This window comes from Mauremys reevesii, linkage group 12 (assembly GCF_016161935.1).
Source record: "Mauremys reevesii isolate NIE-2019 linkage group 12, ASM1616193v1, whole genome shotgun sequence".
In the NCBI taxonomy this organism is placed as follows: domain Eukaryota; kingdom Metazoa; phylum Chordata; order Testudines; family Geoemydidae; genus Mauremys; species Mauremys reevesii.
Window position 1 is genome coordinate 10,015,001 of NC_052634.1, and position 16,201 is coordinate 10,031,201.

A 16,201-nucleotide genomic window follows, 5' to 3' on the forward strand; every position below is an offset into this window, starting at 1 on the left:
TTCAAAACAGAATGAGGTTTTTATTGATTAGAGAGTAAAGAGAGTGCTAGTAATAACTTGATATCTGGGTCTTGGCAGCCTGCGCTTTGGGGAAGTCCACAGGTGGGAATAAGTAAAGTAGTCTCAGGTCAGCAGTAAGGTGCTTTGGCAAAGCCGAGTGGGGGCCAGAAGCTTGTGATTTTCATCTCGGCTGCTTCCAGATCCCATGATTCCTGTTTGCCCTGTGACAAAAATGGCATTAAATCAGGAAAACAAATATATTCCCTGGCTTCAAGTGACTTTGGGCAGAGGTACCTCTTTAAAGGGTTTGGCTGTTGTATTTGCACCATGCCTAAGCAGGACCCATCTCTCTTTGTCAACTCTGTTCCAGTCAATGTTGCTTCCAGAGTCATGGCAGTGAAAGGCTGGGTATTATATAGGCAGGCCTGATGGCCTGAGAAATGCTACAAAAACCTGAGAGTAGATGGTTACAATGATGGGGCTACCCAGGGCCCAAACAGGAGGAGTTGCTGGTAACGAGAATGGAGGTGCATTGGCAGAGCTGTGGCAGGCTGCAAGTCAGGGAAGAGATGCACTGTCCAGGAGAAATATATGCAGTGCTAGCTCCTTGCAGTACTCCTGCTCCTTTATAATTGTGCATATGCACACACACAGCTGAAACATATCCCATTATTTTCTAGCCACAGCCAAATTTTGAACAGAGATCCTTGTGACAATGCCAGGTGGCGAGCTGTGTGCACTGGGGAAAGGGAGGAAAAAGAGTTGAGCTTCAGCTTTGCCCCCTCCTGGGGAAAATCCAGTCAAGATTCAGTCTACTCTAGCCCTGCCTCAAGTGGGTATTGGGCCTGGGAGAGGACTGGAAAGAGCACTGCAAAGGAACTGGGCCACCCGACCACTCTGGCCAGTAGGCAGTTTGTCAGGCTGGGAGCCTGATTGCTCCAGTGATTGTGTCTAGTTGAGGGTTTCTTGTGCCTCCCATCCTGTGGTAATAAACCTTACATAATCCTAGCCAGAAGCACAGCATTAATATTTAAAAAATGACATTTCAGCTATTGAATTTACATTGCATCCACCCAAAGTATATTCTTGGTGCATATTTGGTTGAGGGTATTTGTGCTGCAGCGAGAATGGGGTTTGGGAGAGGGGACGGAAATAATGCTGCTCAGTTTAAATACTTTGCTGTCAGCTGCTACACTGCCTGTTTTAGATTCATGTCCAGTGTAGAATGCTCTTACTCCTTCTAGGTAAACAACATCCCTCCCGCCCCCACTACACCTTAGTCTCTTGGCAGGTTGTTTGAGTTCCTCTTCATGCCCATCTCTATCTTGCCCAGGCTTGCCCTAACCCTGGAAGGTGGCACCAGCGAAATATGGTGCACACAATACCATGCATGCGAACAAGTTGATGTGCGGCCAGTGCAAGGTTCACAGAGACACTCTTGATGAATGGCTAAGCAGCAGCCCTGCACCATTGCTGTGCTGCTTGACCATGGAACAAGCTCAAACTGAATTTCTGAGTCTGTTTTCAATTTTCAATTTGCTTGTCTCCCCCCCCCCCACACACACACACACACCCTGGCCCATTTTCTTTGCTGTTAGCAATAGGCCAGGGCTAGAATGCCATGTCCCAATACCCCTCACTTTTATGGGTCTTCTGAGACTCTAGTTCAGAGCTGAGCCTGAATTTGCAGCTTCCTGCTATTTCTGTTAGATCCAAAGAGCGTTAGAGTTTTGAGTGTTCAAAATATACAGCTGGACTGTGTGGCATGAGTCCATTTTCAATTTCTTTATTCCTTCCCCCATAGAAAGTCTAATTTCCCCACCACCACCACCCACCCACACATAAAGCCTGCACCATGCATTGTGTGGAATTCCCCACAGATCCCAGTCCTAATAAGGGTGACCCCCACAATTGCTTTTTAAACATGCCCCTGGCTCCCTGGGCAGCGTCCGCCCTTTCAATGTAATTGGACGTCATAAATTTTTAATAGACGTAGAGCTCAGCGAAACCCTTATTACCAGCTGAATTGGCACAAAATTGCCAAACGAGTACAGTATTTGGAGCTGAGCTCTCTCTAGGTACCTTGCTGAAAATGATAAAGCCCAGTGACAAAAGAGCCATGTTCTCTTCCCATGCCGCAACTGGATCCTTTATGGCTAAAGCAGCAGGGGAAAGGCTGGCCTGGCTGGGTTTTCTTTTGTGTGTAACACTCCAGAAGTCTCTCCAAAGATGCTGGATTGACAGCCCTGGAGACTGAAGTTGTCTTCTACTTACCCGTGGAGCAGGTACCGCATGTGGGGCAGCCACTGGGCAAAATTCCCTGGCACACCACCCTCCGGCCATTATACTTCCACTGGCCCTGGTGACATTGCCTCTAAAGAGAGACGACACATCACACTTGGTGGTTTATTCGATCCAGGCTCCTTTGCTGAGACTGGCAACAAGGGACCCCCTTAGTGCTTTTTGTGACTGTGGTGGACACCTGTCCACTGAGGACTGGATGGAGAGCATCAATTCACTTCACATAGGATCCACAGAGGTGACTTTCAGCCACTCCTGGGCTGGGCACACACTGAACCAGTGATCTGGATGTAGAATGCTCTGTATTCCATTATCTAGTCCAGAGCCATCCGGGTCCCCCATGTCTTGTCTGGAACGGAGTTTGCAGTGTTCATGTCTGACCTTCGTTGGCACTTCAACATGGTCTCTGTTCTGTCCTAATACAAAACCCCAATGGATTCAGGCAAGACTCTCTCTGAGAGTTTTGCCTCAGTAAGTGCCTCAGAATTTGGCCCACAGAGAGGAAGGTGAAAGCTAACGTGCTTATTAATCTGTCTGAACGGTGCCTGAACAGACTCGGTTTGGACAGTTAGCAGGCCGCTGAGTCCATGACACCTTCTCAGTTAGGGATCCAATTCATGGAGGTGCTGGAAACTGCATCTGAACTCCGGAGAGATAAAAGCGGGAGGGAAAGAGAAGCAGATAAAGGTGACATGCTAAAAGTTCCAGTCTTGCTACAGTGCAGAGAGCTGGGAGGTGCGTGCCTGCTACCTTTGCCTGTGCATGAGTCCTTGGTATTTTGTAGAGAAGGCCTAGAACTCTCTGAACTCCATTGAAGACAGGGTGGCTTACATATGCGTCTGATTACCAGGGTGCTCATATTGGTGCCTTAAAGGTAAAGTCCTGAGAATGCAACTGACATTGGGGCTGTGCAAATGGCCTGGGTCTCAATTCTTCTATGGCTGACGCTTCTTACAGCAACTGGCAGGTAGCTATTGTTTTTCACTAGTCCTTTTTGGGATCCTGTAGCTAGATCTTTCTCACCATGCTGGCAGGATTAGTGATGACATTGTGATCTGCCTTGGGGGTGGAGGGCATAGCTGCAGCTACAGGAGGGTGTATGTTGCAGGTGGGAGATAAGGGGCATTTCTATCGGGACTAGAGGTGGCAAAAATGAGGCCGCTTATGCTGGCAGTGGGATGGGGAGGTGGCAGGTAAAGGGTACATTAGCCCAAATTTGACTTGGAAGTCCACACTGATTGGCGTGTGAAAGGAATTCATTGTCCTGGGTGTCCTTGTGCTACTTCAACCAATGGACAACCAAGGCCGGGACCTAGGGAAGACCCTTGGCTCCCAAGTGAAATGTTAGTGTCCCAGCTATTCAGGTGCAGGCTCCCCTGGTGTGTATGACATCCAGGGTACCTAATCCTCCCCATTATTGAAAGACAGTGGGGTCTGGTGTGTAGGGCGCTAGACTGGGCATCAGGAGACCTGGGTTCTATTCACGACTGCCACAATGACCTGCTTTTTGACCATTAGCAAATCATTCCTCTCTGGCTACCTCTTCCCCCAACCTTTGTCTTGTCTATTTAGGCATAAGCTATAAAGGGCAGTGACTGTCTCTTTCCATGTGTTTGTGCAGCAGCCAGCACAATGCGGGCCTGTAGATGCTATTATTACAATCACAGGGATATTCTGAATTTTGCCAGATGGTTTTTAGAGAGACCAGGGAGGGTGAGGTAATACATTTTATTGGACCAACTTCTGTTGATGAAAGAGAAAAGCTTCTCTTTCACAGAGCTCTTCTTCAGGTCTTGGAAAGGTATTCGATTTGTTTTTTAACCTCTATTTATGATGGGTGCCTTTTGCTTGCTGGCAGTCTTCCCCTCTGCCAGTGGCCGGAACAGTGCGCTGGGATGCTGTCCTGTCCCTGAGCTGCTTGCTACCACATAGATCTTCCCACTGAGGCATGGCCAGCTGGTTAAGAAGGTGGAGGTGGGCTTTCCAGAGAGAGAAGCTAGGACCCTTCTGGTGGTGCTGCTAGGATGCTGCCCACTGAAGACTGATCTCCTCCATGGTGCTCGTGCAGGGCACCAAAGCCTGGTGGCCCTGCTGGTTTATGGGTGAAGGGATAAATTCCCTGCCTGCCCTTCCGAGCTAGCCTGGGTCAATGTCTCTTTGTACAAAATGAAGGCAGTCTTGTATCCATGCAGCCACATGGAGCAGCTCTCTGCTCTCCCAGGCAAAGCATGGTCCCTCCATTCCCTCTCCATGGTCCTGTGACTCCGGCTGCAACAGAACATCCGTTCCCAAACTTCTGTCCTGTGCTCCCCGCTTGGAAAATTACACTTCAGCTCCACCTTCTGGCTTCCTGGCCCATGTACGAGGAAGGGGGCGATCGGATGCTGGGATCCGTGCAGAGGGAGTTGTGGGGGTACATCCAGGGAAGATCAGGGAGAGGGAGGAAATGGCATGGAGAACAGGTCCTAGATAGAAAGGGAGTTGGGGGATGAGGTCTGGCCCATGTGACCCACCCCCTGCAAAACTTAGAGGCTGACCCTACTTAGGATCCAGCAATAGAGGTGGGGGGTGGTGCTGAAAAGTTGATATGCGGAGAGGAGTGCTGGACCCAACCCACCCCTTTGGATCCCAACACCCTCAAACCAGGGATGCTGGAACAATTTGTAGAGTGGAGGTGCTGGGTTTCTGCTCCCCAGCCCCCCTAGTTGGATCTGAATTATGCTTATGGTCCCCTGTGCCTCTAAAGGGCTGAGCCCCCGACCTCAGAATCCCAGGGGAGGGAGGGGGCCCAGATGCCGCTGCTGCTGCAGCCCATCTGCAAGGGACAGCTGCCCCAGAGTCCCCCTCCTCCTCAATTCTCTCTGTATTTGGTTGCACGCTGGGCTGAAACTCCGTGGGAGAGGCTGAGCCAGGGGTGTGGGGGAGCTGAAACCAATTCCTCGAGGGAACATCTCAGAGCGTTCCCAGGCTCTGTCCCTGCCTTGCAGGGAGAAGTGCCCCCTGCCTAAGTGGAATAAATTGGTACCGACCATTAGCAGTGTGGGCCCTCCTCTCCGAGAGGGAGGGGGACTGTCAGTGCTGCTTTAGACACAAACCCTTCCTCCCACCACCCACCCACCTTCTCCCCCTCTCTCCCACCGCCGCGCTGCAGAGAGCCAGACCTGGGGAAGCGGAGCGCACAGCAGCCAGCAGCTGGAGGAGGAGGGTCACTCTGCTGTCATCTGGCTTGGGTGAAGGGGGAGGCGGGGGGGCTCTCGATTTGTGCTTGGATTAAAACACGACCCCAGACAAAGAAGGCAGAGGAGAGGAGTTTGGGGAGGGGAGGCATATGCCAGGGAGAGGCGCCGCTCTCAATCGCGCCTCTGTTCCCAAGGATTAAGGAATGAATGGGAGCTGCTTCCCCGCTCGCCATGGAGAGAGGAGGCGATTCAGGCTGCCAGGATAAGGTAACTCCCTCTGCTCGGGTTTGCATGGCTGAGCTGGACAGAGTTCCTTTGTGTGCCGCGGTCAGCGTCCGGGGAGGGGGGCAGCCGCCTTGGGATGGTGCAAGATGGGCGTAAGGCTGCCCGCTGTGCAGGGGTGCTGTGGGTCTCGACCCCGGTGCGGGGAGCCAGCGTCTCGGACGTACCAAGGGCCATTGCTGGGAAGCTGAGAATCTGTCCCTGGCTTGCCCGGGCTGCATCTCCATTGGCACACCTGTTCCTAGGTCTCCTGTAGTGCTGTGCCTGGCTGGCTGGGAAGGTGCCAGGGGAGTGCAGTGGGCTAAGCCTCTGCGCCCCCCCCCGTGCACAGTGACTGTGTGTGTTAGATATGGCTGGGAGAAGGAAACCGGGGCAGTGGGCGCCTCCTTTGGCTCTTTCCTTAGTCCTCCTCCTCTTGTTAATTGGGGGGAGGGAGGAGGAATCTCTTTCATTCTTGCCGGCTCTGGTGCGAGCCAACTTCTGGACTGGCTTAAAGGAAAAGCTTTCAGAGCTCTCTTCCTTGGAGCAAGACGTGGGGAAAATGGATGAGCCCTCTTCTGTTGAGGAATCTGCAGAGCAAGTTATGTTTGGGATGGGGGGGTGGGAAGCTTGGTAATGGATAAATAGATCTCTCTCTTTTTCCTTTGGGGCCCCTCTCTCTGTGTGACTCATTCCCTGGGTCCCTGCTCCTGGAAGTCATATTTCATCCTCGCCAGAGCAGAAAGTGCAACTTGAAATAGCAGTGGCGGTGGAGAAGGGGGAGGAGGTCACTCAGTCCAGCAGTTTCTGGGAGAAGCATTGAAATGGGCATAATATTTATGGGCAGGAAACCCGACTGGACAAAAGCCCAGGAACTCCCCATTTTGTCTGGGAGACTCTAAAGGGCTGAGCCCCCAACCTCAGAATTCCAGGGGAGGGAGGGGGCCCAGATGCCGCTGCTGCTGCAGCTCATCTGCAAGGGACAGCTGCCCCGGAGTCCCCCTCCTCCCCAAGTCTCTCTGAAACTCTGTGGGAGAGGCTGAGCCAGGGGCTCCCCATTTTGTCTGGGAGTCCCTAACTCGATTTGCCGCGCAGAGATTATTGCAGCAGCAAGGGGTACGTCATGTTGGAAGCTGCCCCCAAGTGCAGTTCAATAGGACTCCAGTTTGGGGGAGCACTTGCAGTTAGTTTCTTGCACATTACTTGATACTAAGGGCCCAGCATCATGAGTGTAATATTTCACCGACTCGGAAGTGGTGTTGATTGCGATAATTGCTTCAAGACAAATATAGGGAGCGTAGTCCAACGCTCTTTAGACTCAAAGGGACCATACCAGTCTATTGTATACATCCGTAATCACTTGTGTCTGTGCAGTGAGCGTCACCAGCTTGTGTAAATGCAGAAGGAGTGCTGTCGAAATCTGAGGCTAGGATGGGATAAATGCACAGTGACTAATCTTTGCTCACACAAGTAGGTTCTTTTAAGTCAATAGGCCAAATCTTGTCTGCTTTGCTCATGCAAGTAGTCCCGTTTACTCACTGGCATGAATGAGGTGGGTAAGATTTGGCTCAGGGGCTGTATGAGTAAAGATTACTTAGGTGACTAAGCATAGGCAGGATTGGGCCAAAAGTGAGAAAGGGGTAGAGGAAATCCTCATAGAAAAAAGTTCTTGCACTTTCCATAGCAAAACAGTTTTCAAACACGGATGAGTTAAAACTACTGCCCAGTAGCTCCGGTTCATCCTTCAAACAGATGCCAGTTAAACCCAATGGAAGCTCCATTTTTACTGAGCAGTGCTGAAGCATCAGGGAGGAGGAGGGTCTGGCATTGAAGGGGTTAAATAACTGAGCTGTGCAAATGAGACAATTATACCACAACGGTCCAGTCCTTGATATGGACTGAGGGCCCGGGAAGCAGTCATTGGAGTGCCAAAGGGGGACTTGAACTAGAGGGTAAAGGCAGTTGACCTGTCATTTTATTTTCATCTCTTATACTTCTTGAACCCGGATTATTGGTTGAACACACACGTGTGAGGGGGAATGTGTCTGTACATGCATGTGTGTAAATTCATACCGTGGCTGGTGGCTCAGAGCACTTTTTCTTTTTTCCACCCAGTTGAGTTACAAATCCCTCTAAAAATAGGAGTTCCTAATGAAACGCTGTCAGTCCTTCCAAGGTAGCGGTGTGAACTGGAGTCATTAGCAACCCAGCAGCCATCCTAATGAGCGCCGGCTTTCTCAATACCAGGATATGGGGGCAAGGCTGATGTGAGCCAGGCTGTGGGTGCACCGACTCCCACGCTCACGTTTTGTCCATGCATCCATTCCTTTCTGTGTGATGTTTCCAGGCAAGCACTTACTGCCAGCAGGGGAATTGCAGGGTTTATTAGGATCTGAGAAGAGCTTTTCAAGGGCCTGATCCAAAGCTCTCAGAAGTCAATGGAAAGCTTGCCATTGATTTTTTTGGATCAGGCCCTGTGTGTAGGGAAGGAGACGGGTGCCTTCAATTCATAATTAAAACAAAGAGAAGCCTTCCACAAACATGAAGGAGGGAGCAAGGAAGCCAGTGCCCATGCAGGAAGATTTGGGGTGGGGGCAGCATTTCTCAAAACCTCCCAAGGCAACGGTGAAGATCCTTGCCCCGTACCACTCACTGTTTGGATTCTGCATGCTGTGGGGCTGGGAGGGTATGTTTGACGTCACTTTGTGCTTATGCATTCCCAAGGCAAAAAAAATTGTAACTCCCTCTGTTAGAGTTGGTCTTGCACCATTCCATGACCCATGCAGGTGACCAGTACCAGGATGGGAAGTGCCATTCCTGTCCCCAAAAGTTCATGTGCATGAGCATCCCAACACTTAGAATAGTCTCCCACTTCTTGTGCATCCCAGGCCTGATCCAGTGATTCAGTTCTGTTCTTGTCCAGCTGTAGTAGCAGGTAAGGTTACCATAAGCTCTGGGTCTGGTGTTAAACACTCTCTCCTTTAGCAAGAAATCCTCTGTACTCTGCTTTGTCCTCCTGCCTCCACAACCTGCCTTTACCTCAGCATTGTTCCTGTCTTGTCTTTGTCTTTTGTTTAATCCAAGGCTACAAGCTCTTTGGAGCAAAGAGAGCACCTCACGCGCTCTATGCAAAGGGCCGTTTATGGTGCAGTACAAGAAATGATTATTTGTGACAAATAGTAGCAATAACTGGGGAGAGCTGCAGTTCCCATAATGACTGATGCAGCTCCCTTGTGGGGAAAGGAGAGGAGAGAGAATGCGAGCGTGACACAGAGAGATCAACAGGGGGTTTTCAGGTACATTTGCATTGTGGAGAGCTCACCATTAAATAGAGAGGGGGATGGTTTTTAAGGGGAAAATGGATTTTTCTCAGCTGTCCTTTGAATCCTCATTTTAATTGCAACAGTGGAAGCTTAGGGAAGTGGAAGGAGCTGGCATCAAAGGGACACTAGGGCAAATATTGCATTCTGAGGAGCTTTTGGTATTTTGTATTTGTTCTGGACCTTTTGCAAGGCCCTTGCGCTCTGTAACTCCTGTCCCTTCACTGCCAGCTCCAGAGAAGTTGGACAAAAGCCAGTTTCTCTCCCAAAGCCTCCTTCAGTTGGGAGGTTAAAATCGGAGCGAAGAGAAGGTGCGGTATAGTAGCTCACACTGTGTCGCTGCCCATTTGTCCTGTGGTGATGAATCAAGTCCCAGAGCCTGGCTGGGTTCCAGGGTTTCTTTTCCTGTGGACTTGCCAAAGGTCTTTTTTTATTTTCTTTTTCTTTTGGACACTTCATCCCTCTATCTGTATCCCATTCTTTCAGGGTAAAGGCCTCTGAGGCATTCTCTCTCGACCCCTTCACCCAGAGTCCTCCTTCACAGAGTATCAGGCATTTGCTCTGGGAGTCAGGAGAGGCTAAAGCTATCTGAGCCTTGCATATGAAGGGGGTATTTAATAGCACAGAAAAAGCCCCATTATCCAGGGCAGGCAAATGGCTGGTGAGGTAGCCTGGTTATCTTGTAACTCCAGGATCTTCCTGTTCCTGTGCTGGCTGCTGTTGGAGAGAGGCTGCTGCATTAGATGGGGCATTGGTCTGATCCAGTCTGGCAGTGTTTGTGTTCCAGCAGGTGGGGAAGGGAGTAGTGTCTGCAGCAAGTCCAGCGAGGGCAAGATTCCTCAGAGATGCAGGAGCATCTGACAGGGCTTCCCTCTAGATTGGGATAGTGTGTCTGCTGGGAGCAACTGAGCAGAAAAGTCACCAGCATGGGCGCTTCCTTGGTCCCCTTTCTCTGTAACGTGTTCAGTTTGTCTTTCCGCATAGGCCCTGAATCAGTTAGTTGTCTCGGACCCCCATCCTCTCCCCACTCCCAGGGATCAGGCATCCAGAATATACTTCTGGGACAGAAATGGGGGATGATCTTTGCCAAAGAAAGGCTGCAAATGAAACATTCCAAAGCATCTAGGTCAAATTCATCCTCTAAACCCAATAGGAATGTTGCTTGAGCAAAGACTGGAGGGTGGGACCTATAATCTCCGCATCCCAATCTAGCTACCCACTCTGTCCTCATCACAGTGCTTCGCCATAATGACTATATCTCCCTGCATCCCTTAGTGGGAGCTACGCACCCCAGGGGTATTGAGGCACAGAGAGATGGAGTGACTTGCACCAGGTCACACCGAGTGTGACAGAGCTGGGAACTAAACCCAGTTCTCCTGAGTCCCTGTCCTGTGCCTTAGCCACAAGACCAGTCTTCCTCTCCCTGTTAATTCATGTGCAATAACATCATGCTTCACTCCCTCCTTTGGCAGGTCAATATTAATTAACCAATGCAGGATTATTCCCTATGCATTCTATCCAATCTAAGTTTGAAATGTGCCAATCAAGGGAGATTTCACCCCTTCCCACGGCTCCTAGACCTCATTTGCAGGAAATATTTTTCCAACAGTCAGCCTAAATCAGATCCATTTCTTAAAAGCAAACACTGCTTTACACAGTGTATAGTCAGCGGTCTCTGGAATTTGCCAACTCGAACACAAGCAGCTGGGATTTTTAAAGGGGCTGGCTAATTTACAAGCAGTGATATAGTAGGATGGATTCTAATCTCATGCTTCAAAGCACCATCTGAATATAGCAAGTAATTTCCTTGCATTGTACGACTGGACAGGGGAAGGGGCATCTGAGAAGCATCAGATATTGGCCACTGCCGGAGGCAGGATACCAGATGAGCTGATTCAGAAGAGAAAATCCTGTGTCCTTAATAACTCTTAGGATTCTTGCTCTTCCCAGTGAGGTTCTAACTGGCTGTCCTCATATCCTCTTCTTGGCTGAGGCTGTCCTGGCCATTTGGGCTCTAAATAAAAGGTTCTGTAATGAGGAATTCAGCAAAGATGACTTCCTGTAGGCACAATGAACCTGCTGCTCTGCGTTAGTCTGGTCCAGAACTTGGGAGTGAGCTGGTCATTCTCTGCAATCCCTCCCCGCAGTTTCTCCACACTCCGCCTCCAGAGCCGGATGCGGTACCCAACATTCCCAAGGCTCTGAGCCCCCAGAACCTTTGCTCACCAGGACTCTGTGACATGTTGATGCACTTCGCCGTGTCCAACATCCTCTCTGGAGTGCCTCCACGCTTTCTGCACGGCTGTTCTTAGCCTAGAGTGAGAGGCCAGGGCTCTAAACTGCAGCAGAGGGAGTGTGTGTGTGTGTGTGTGTGTGTGTGCACGCGCGCCGCATGTGCATGCAGCACTCTGCTTAGTGTCCAGTCTAGTGCATCCTTAATTCTCTCATATGTTCACCAGGGTATGAATCATATATACACAGTGGATTTTCAATTAAACTTCCTTGGGGCCACAACAGCTCTCTGCTGCTACCCAGATGAGCCTCTGTGCCCACTAGTTAGGTGTCACTCTCCCAAATCCCTGCTCAGACAAGCCTGCATATTGCTCCGTTTGTCTCTAGTTTATATGCTGATGTTAAGTGGGGGTGGTTTTTTTCCCTCGCACTGGTTCTGACTTGCTGCTAAATGGTTGCACAATATTCCTCAGGCCCAGCCTTCTCCTGGAGCTGTGTCATCACTGCACCCCTCAGGTAGCAGGACCCCTGATAACCATAAATGTGAGAGCTGCATTATCCACTCACTGGGAGCAAGGTTTTCAAATTCGTTTTGAAAGGGAGTGGAAGAAACGTGAGGTGGTGGAGGAAGCAATTATCTAGTGGCTAGAAAAAGACGCAGACAAGGCTCCTGGATTCTACTGCCAGCTCTGCCACTGACTTACTATGTGATTGTGTGCAAGTAACTTCTCTCCCTGCCTCAGTTTCCCTATATGTAAAAGGAGGATACTGTTTCCCTACCTCCTAAGGGGGGTGGGAGAAATAATTAAATGTCTGTAAATCATTTGAGAGCCTCGGATGAAAGATGCCACAGAAAAACAAAGTATGTATGAATTGATGTGGGAAAATCCCCCCTGTAAAGAAGTTTTATCTGATCTAGATGAAACCCACCACGGGGAGAGCTGGAGTAAGACACTGGCAGGAGTAAGACTGCTCCGTCATCCTATTGGTACCTTAAGTATATGGACAGTGATTTCCAGAAGCCATTAATATAGAGTCCTCTGAGCAGTATGGTTAATTTAATAATTCATTCAGTATGTCTATGGAAGATCAGCAATTCTGACGGGATGTCATTAGATAGCAGGTTTTTCTGTATCTCTGATGTCTTTGGCCCATAACCTCTGCAAATTTCGTCTTGTTTCTTCCTTCCCTCTATCAGGAGAAATTCAAGAATTGCACTAGATGTCGCTACTCAGAGTTGTTCACCCAAAGGTTTATATACAAGCAAACATAAGCCCATGTATGATCACAAACACACATAGTGACATGCACCTCCCACACAAATCCATGTACATAAACACATTGACACATGCCCTTGCAACATGCATCCCCTCAGATACATTTAGATGTGCACCCTGTGACATGTATATGTACTTGTACTAGTGGTTCAACATCCATGCGCACACTGCAGTGCACCCCATGTATGTGTTTGCACATGCACTCGATATACAGACACACAAGTGTACATTGTGGCCTGCATGTCCAGTCTGTGATCTGCAGCTCTCTCACCGAGAAATGCAGACACAGAATCTGCCCGTCTCCTCTCCAGATACCTCATCCTGCCCCTCTGCTAATGAAGGGTTTCTAGACTCCTAAAGTTCCACCACTGAGATGGCTGGGTGTTGGGAACTATAACGTCTTTCAGCAATTTGCTAGCTGCTGCACCCCAGGCCCTTGTTCACCGCCAGGGTAATGCAGAGATAGTGAACACTCATCGATGCAGTTTCAGCCTTCCCAAAGGGATGAACAGGAGGTATTTAAGGTCTCCGACTGCTACGGGGAAACAAGGTTTTATAGCAATCTGGTCAGGGATGAGAGAGTCTTCACTGTGCTCTGGAGACCCTGATTACAAGGCGGGGAAACTCCCAGTCCCCAAACCTGATCTGGGCATCTCCCCTGGGTGATGTGCCATGGTAATGAGGGTGGAAGCAGTGTTCACCCCAGGTGGGAAAGAACTGGAAATCCACCAGCACGTGCCAACTCGGCCAAAGGAGAAGAAACAATCTGGTTCTAGGATGGAAGGGCAGTTGTGCTGTTCGTGTATAACACCCGAGCCAGCAGGAGCTATGCTCGGGACAGACTAACCCTAGAAGAGGTGGTTACCCTTTTCCCCTCTGGTACCAATCTCCACCAAAGGCAGGATTCAGGGTTTTTGGTGGGGCAATCAAATCTGGTTTGGTGTTTGTTAGAAGGAAAATGAGCCCCTTTTCCTACAAACCTAGCTGGCTGAGGCAGCCTGGTCCACTCACTCTGCTGCCTTGCAACATTGGAAATCTTGGGGAAAATAAGTCTAGTTGGTCTCAGACTGGAACACAGGGTAAAATTGCAGCTCGGGTGAAGTTAGCCCCATGCGAGGGAGTTTGTGTTGGGTTGCAGATTAAATCCTCTGCTCAGGCAGGCCTGCTACTTTGCTATGGACAGTTCCCCTGTAGATGGGAAAGACCAAAGCTTTTGTAGGAAGGATCCTGAGCTGCTAGAGTATTTTAAGAACAGCTGATGTGTTTATTCTCAACAGGAAAGGGTTAATTGGTCACTGCTGACCCACTGCAAGGTCTAATTCTAGTCTGTAATGATAGTTATTGTTTGTTTTGCAGTAGTGTATCAAGGCCCTAGCAGCGATGAGGGCGCTAGGTGCTGTACATACACACGGTTCCTGCATCAACGAGCTTAGTGTTCATAGACAAGACAGACAAAGAAAGCATCATTGTGCCGTTTTACAGATGGGTAACTGAGGCCCAGAGAGGAGGTGACTTGCCTGACGTCACACCGGGAGTCTATAACAGAGCCAGGAATTGACCCTAGCCTCCTCAGTCCCAGTCAAGTGCTTTACTCACAAGACCATCCTTCCCGTCAACGTGCAGAACAGGGTTTCTGACAGCTGAACAGAGCAGCTGTCCCTCCAGTGTGACTTGAGGATGAGACCACTGACAGGAAGGTTCATTTCTAGGAATTTTCTCCTAGTTCCAGGCTGTAGTGTGTCCAGGCAACCAGAGCACAGAGCTGTATTGACTGGAGCAGTGCTGATAAATGTTTAAAAGGCCGTGTGCTCATCAACTTCCATCACTGGAATGTACTGCTTCAAATTTTAATTGGGAATAATCCCTATTTAATCCTGGGCTGTTACAGGGCAGTGTGCTACAGAGTGCAGGAGAGCAGAGTTCTCACTCAGTCCCTTATAAAAATCCCCTCCGCTTGTTACACCTTAAGCTCTGTCATCCCCTCTGAAATACCAGCAACCGGTTTTCTAGTTAATGGAATGTGGAAACTTGAGTTTAAAGTCCTGCCCCCAGTGCCCAGCCCATGCAGTTTCATGTATCGAGCTGGGTTGCAATAATCCTTTGCTGTCCTAAAGCGCCTCTCGCCAGAGGAACATGGATGGCTTTGCAATCACGTTAATTACTATTATTATCCCCATTTTAAAGATAGGAAACTGAGGCACGGAGAGTGATGCGACTTGAGTCAGGAATAGAACCTAAGAATCCTGGCCCCTAACCCCATGCTCCAACCATTTCATTACTGTACAATTGTATTATACTTTGCATTACATTTACCCTTAGTTACAGGAGTTTGACACCCCTGTCCTTATCTCAGTTGCTCTGCAGGATGTTGGTTCTTAAGCGTCTGTACAAGCAACACGGTCTCTTCCCTTCCTCCCTGGACTTGCACCTGAAACAGCTAAGTGTGCTAGTTCAGGGAAGGAAAAAGCTTGACTCAACCAGTTTCCTTGCCTTCCATCAACCTGGAAAGAGACCAAAGACGAAACCAGAACAATTCAGGGCCCAATCCAGCTCTCAGTGAAGTCAAAGGCAAAACTCCTATTGCCTTCAATGAACCATGATCCATCTAATCAATGTAGTTCTTGATTTTTCACACTCTCTCTCTCTGATTGTACAAGTGCTTCTGAGCAAGCCAGGGCAAAAGAATTTGTATGCACAACTATGAGTGTGTGTGCATGTGATCACATGTGTGTGGATGTGGAGGGGCTGAGCAAGCTGTAAGAGTAACTCTGGCTCTGAAAAGCCCTTTGCAGCCTATTGTATGGAAACACAAAGTGACAGCGGACTGGGTGCCTGGAGTACCTCACCCTGGGCTTGGCTATAAATATCAGAATGGCTCTCATTTGCTCTCTCCTTCCCCATCCATTTCTCTCTAAAGCCGCCAACGTGCAAAAGAAACACGTGTCTATATTTATCCAAACACCAGTGACCCCATTAGAGGCCAGACTATAAATACCGGAGGTGACTCTGCATGTGCAGATGCAGGGAGAATCCAGTTGCTGTGGGAATGGAAGGGGGAAAAATGGGTGCAGAGCCCTGGAGAACAGACTGTGGGGAATGCTCCTGCTTTGGCCAGTGGGGGACAGACAAGGATTTTCTATCTGTCTGTCAAAGGTGGTGCAGCAAGAAATAGGAAGCAAGACCAGCTATGCTGAACCACCGACATCCCCATTCCCCGGTGCTGCTATTGGCAGGAGAGATCCAGTGGGTTTTCCCCCCACTTGAGCCTTGTCTCGTGCAACAGCAGGAACTGGGCCCATCGAGTGCTGACTGCATTGCAGTACTGGCCTGGAGGAGGAGGAGTTGGCACTACTGGAGCCACTGCTCTTCCAATGAGGACTTCAGCCAAAGTCCCTTTTGCCCATCTCTGCAGTCTATGCACGGGGAGGACATTACATATTGTCATGTGCAACATTCTGGACCAGACTTTCCCTTGCATCCTCCTGCCCCCACACACTAGTGCAAATCACCTCCTTGTGTCAGCCGGGGCTGCTGTGCCCCAAGGGGAAAGGGTCCACCCCCAGGGGCATGGTTGACGGTGGTGCTTTCAGTGCTAGATAAGGGCTGCTTTAGATGCTGCCATTGCTGCAGC

The 16,201-nt window shown here is 49.6% G+C and overlaps 1 protein-coding gene across 12 annotated transcripts in view; it reads left to right on the top strand.

Moving 5' to 3' along the window:
* Positions 1-16,201, top strand: part of B3GAT1 (beta-1,3-glucuronyltransferase 1) — an 84,981-nt gene that overhangs the window by 26,074 nt on the left and 42,706 nt on the right. Inside the window, exon 1 of one of the 12 annotated variants that reach the window (XM_039496681.1) lies at positions 5,396-5,747. The exons of the other annotated variants lie outside the window; for them this stretch is intronic. The gene's annotated coding sequence lies outside the window, so the exon portion shown is untranslated. Of the gene's footprint in view, positions 1-5,395; positions 5,748-16,201 lie in introns of those variants that run through there. 12 annotated transcript variants of the gene reach the window in all.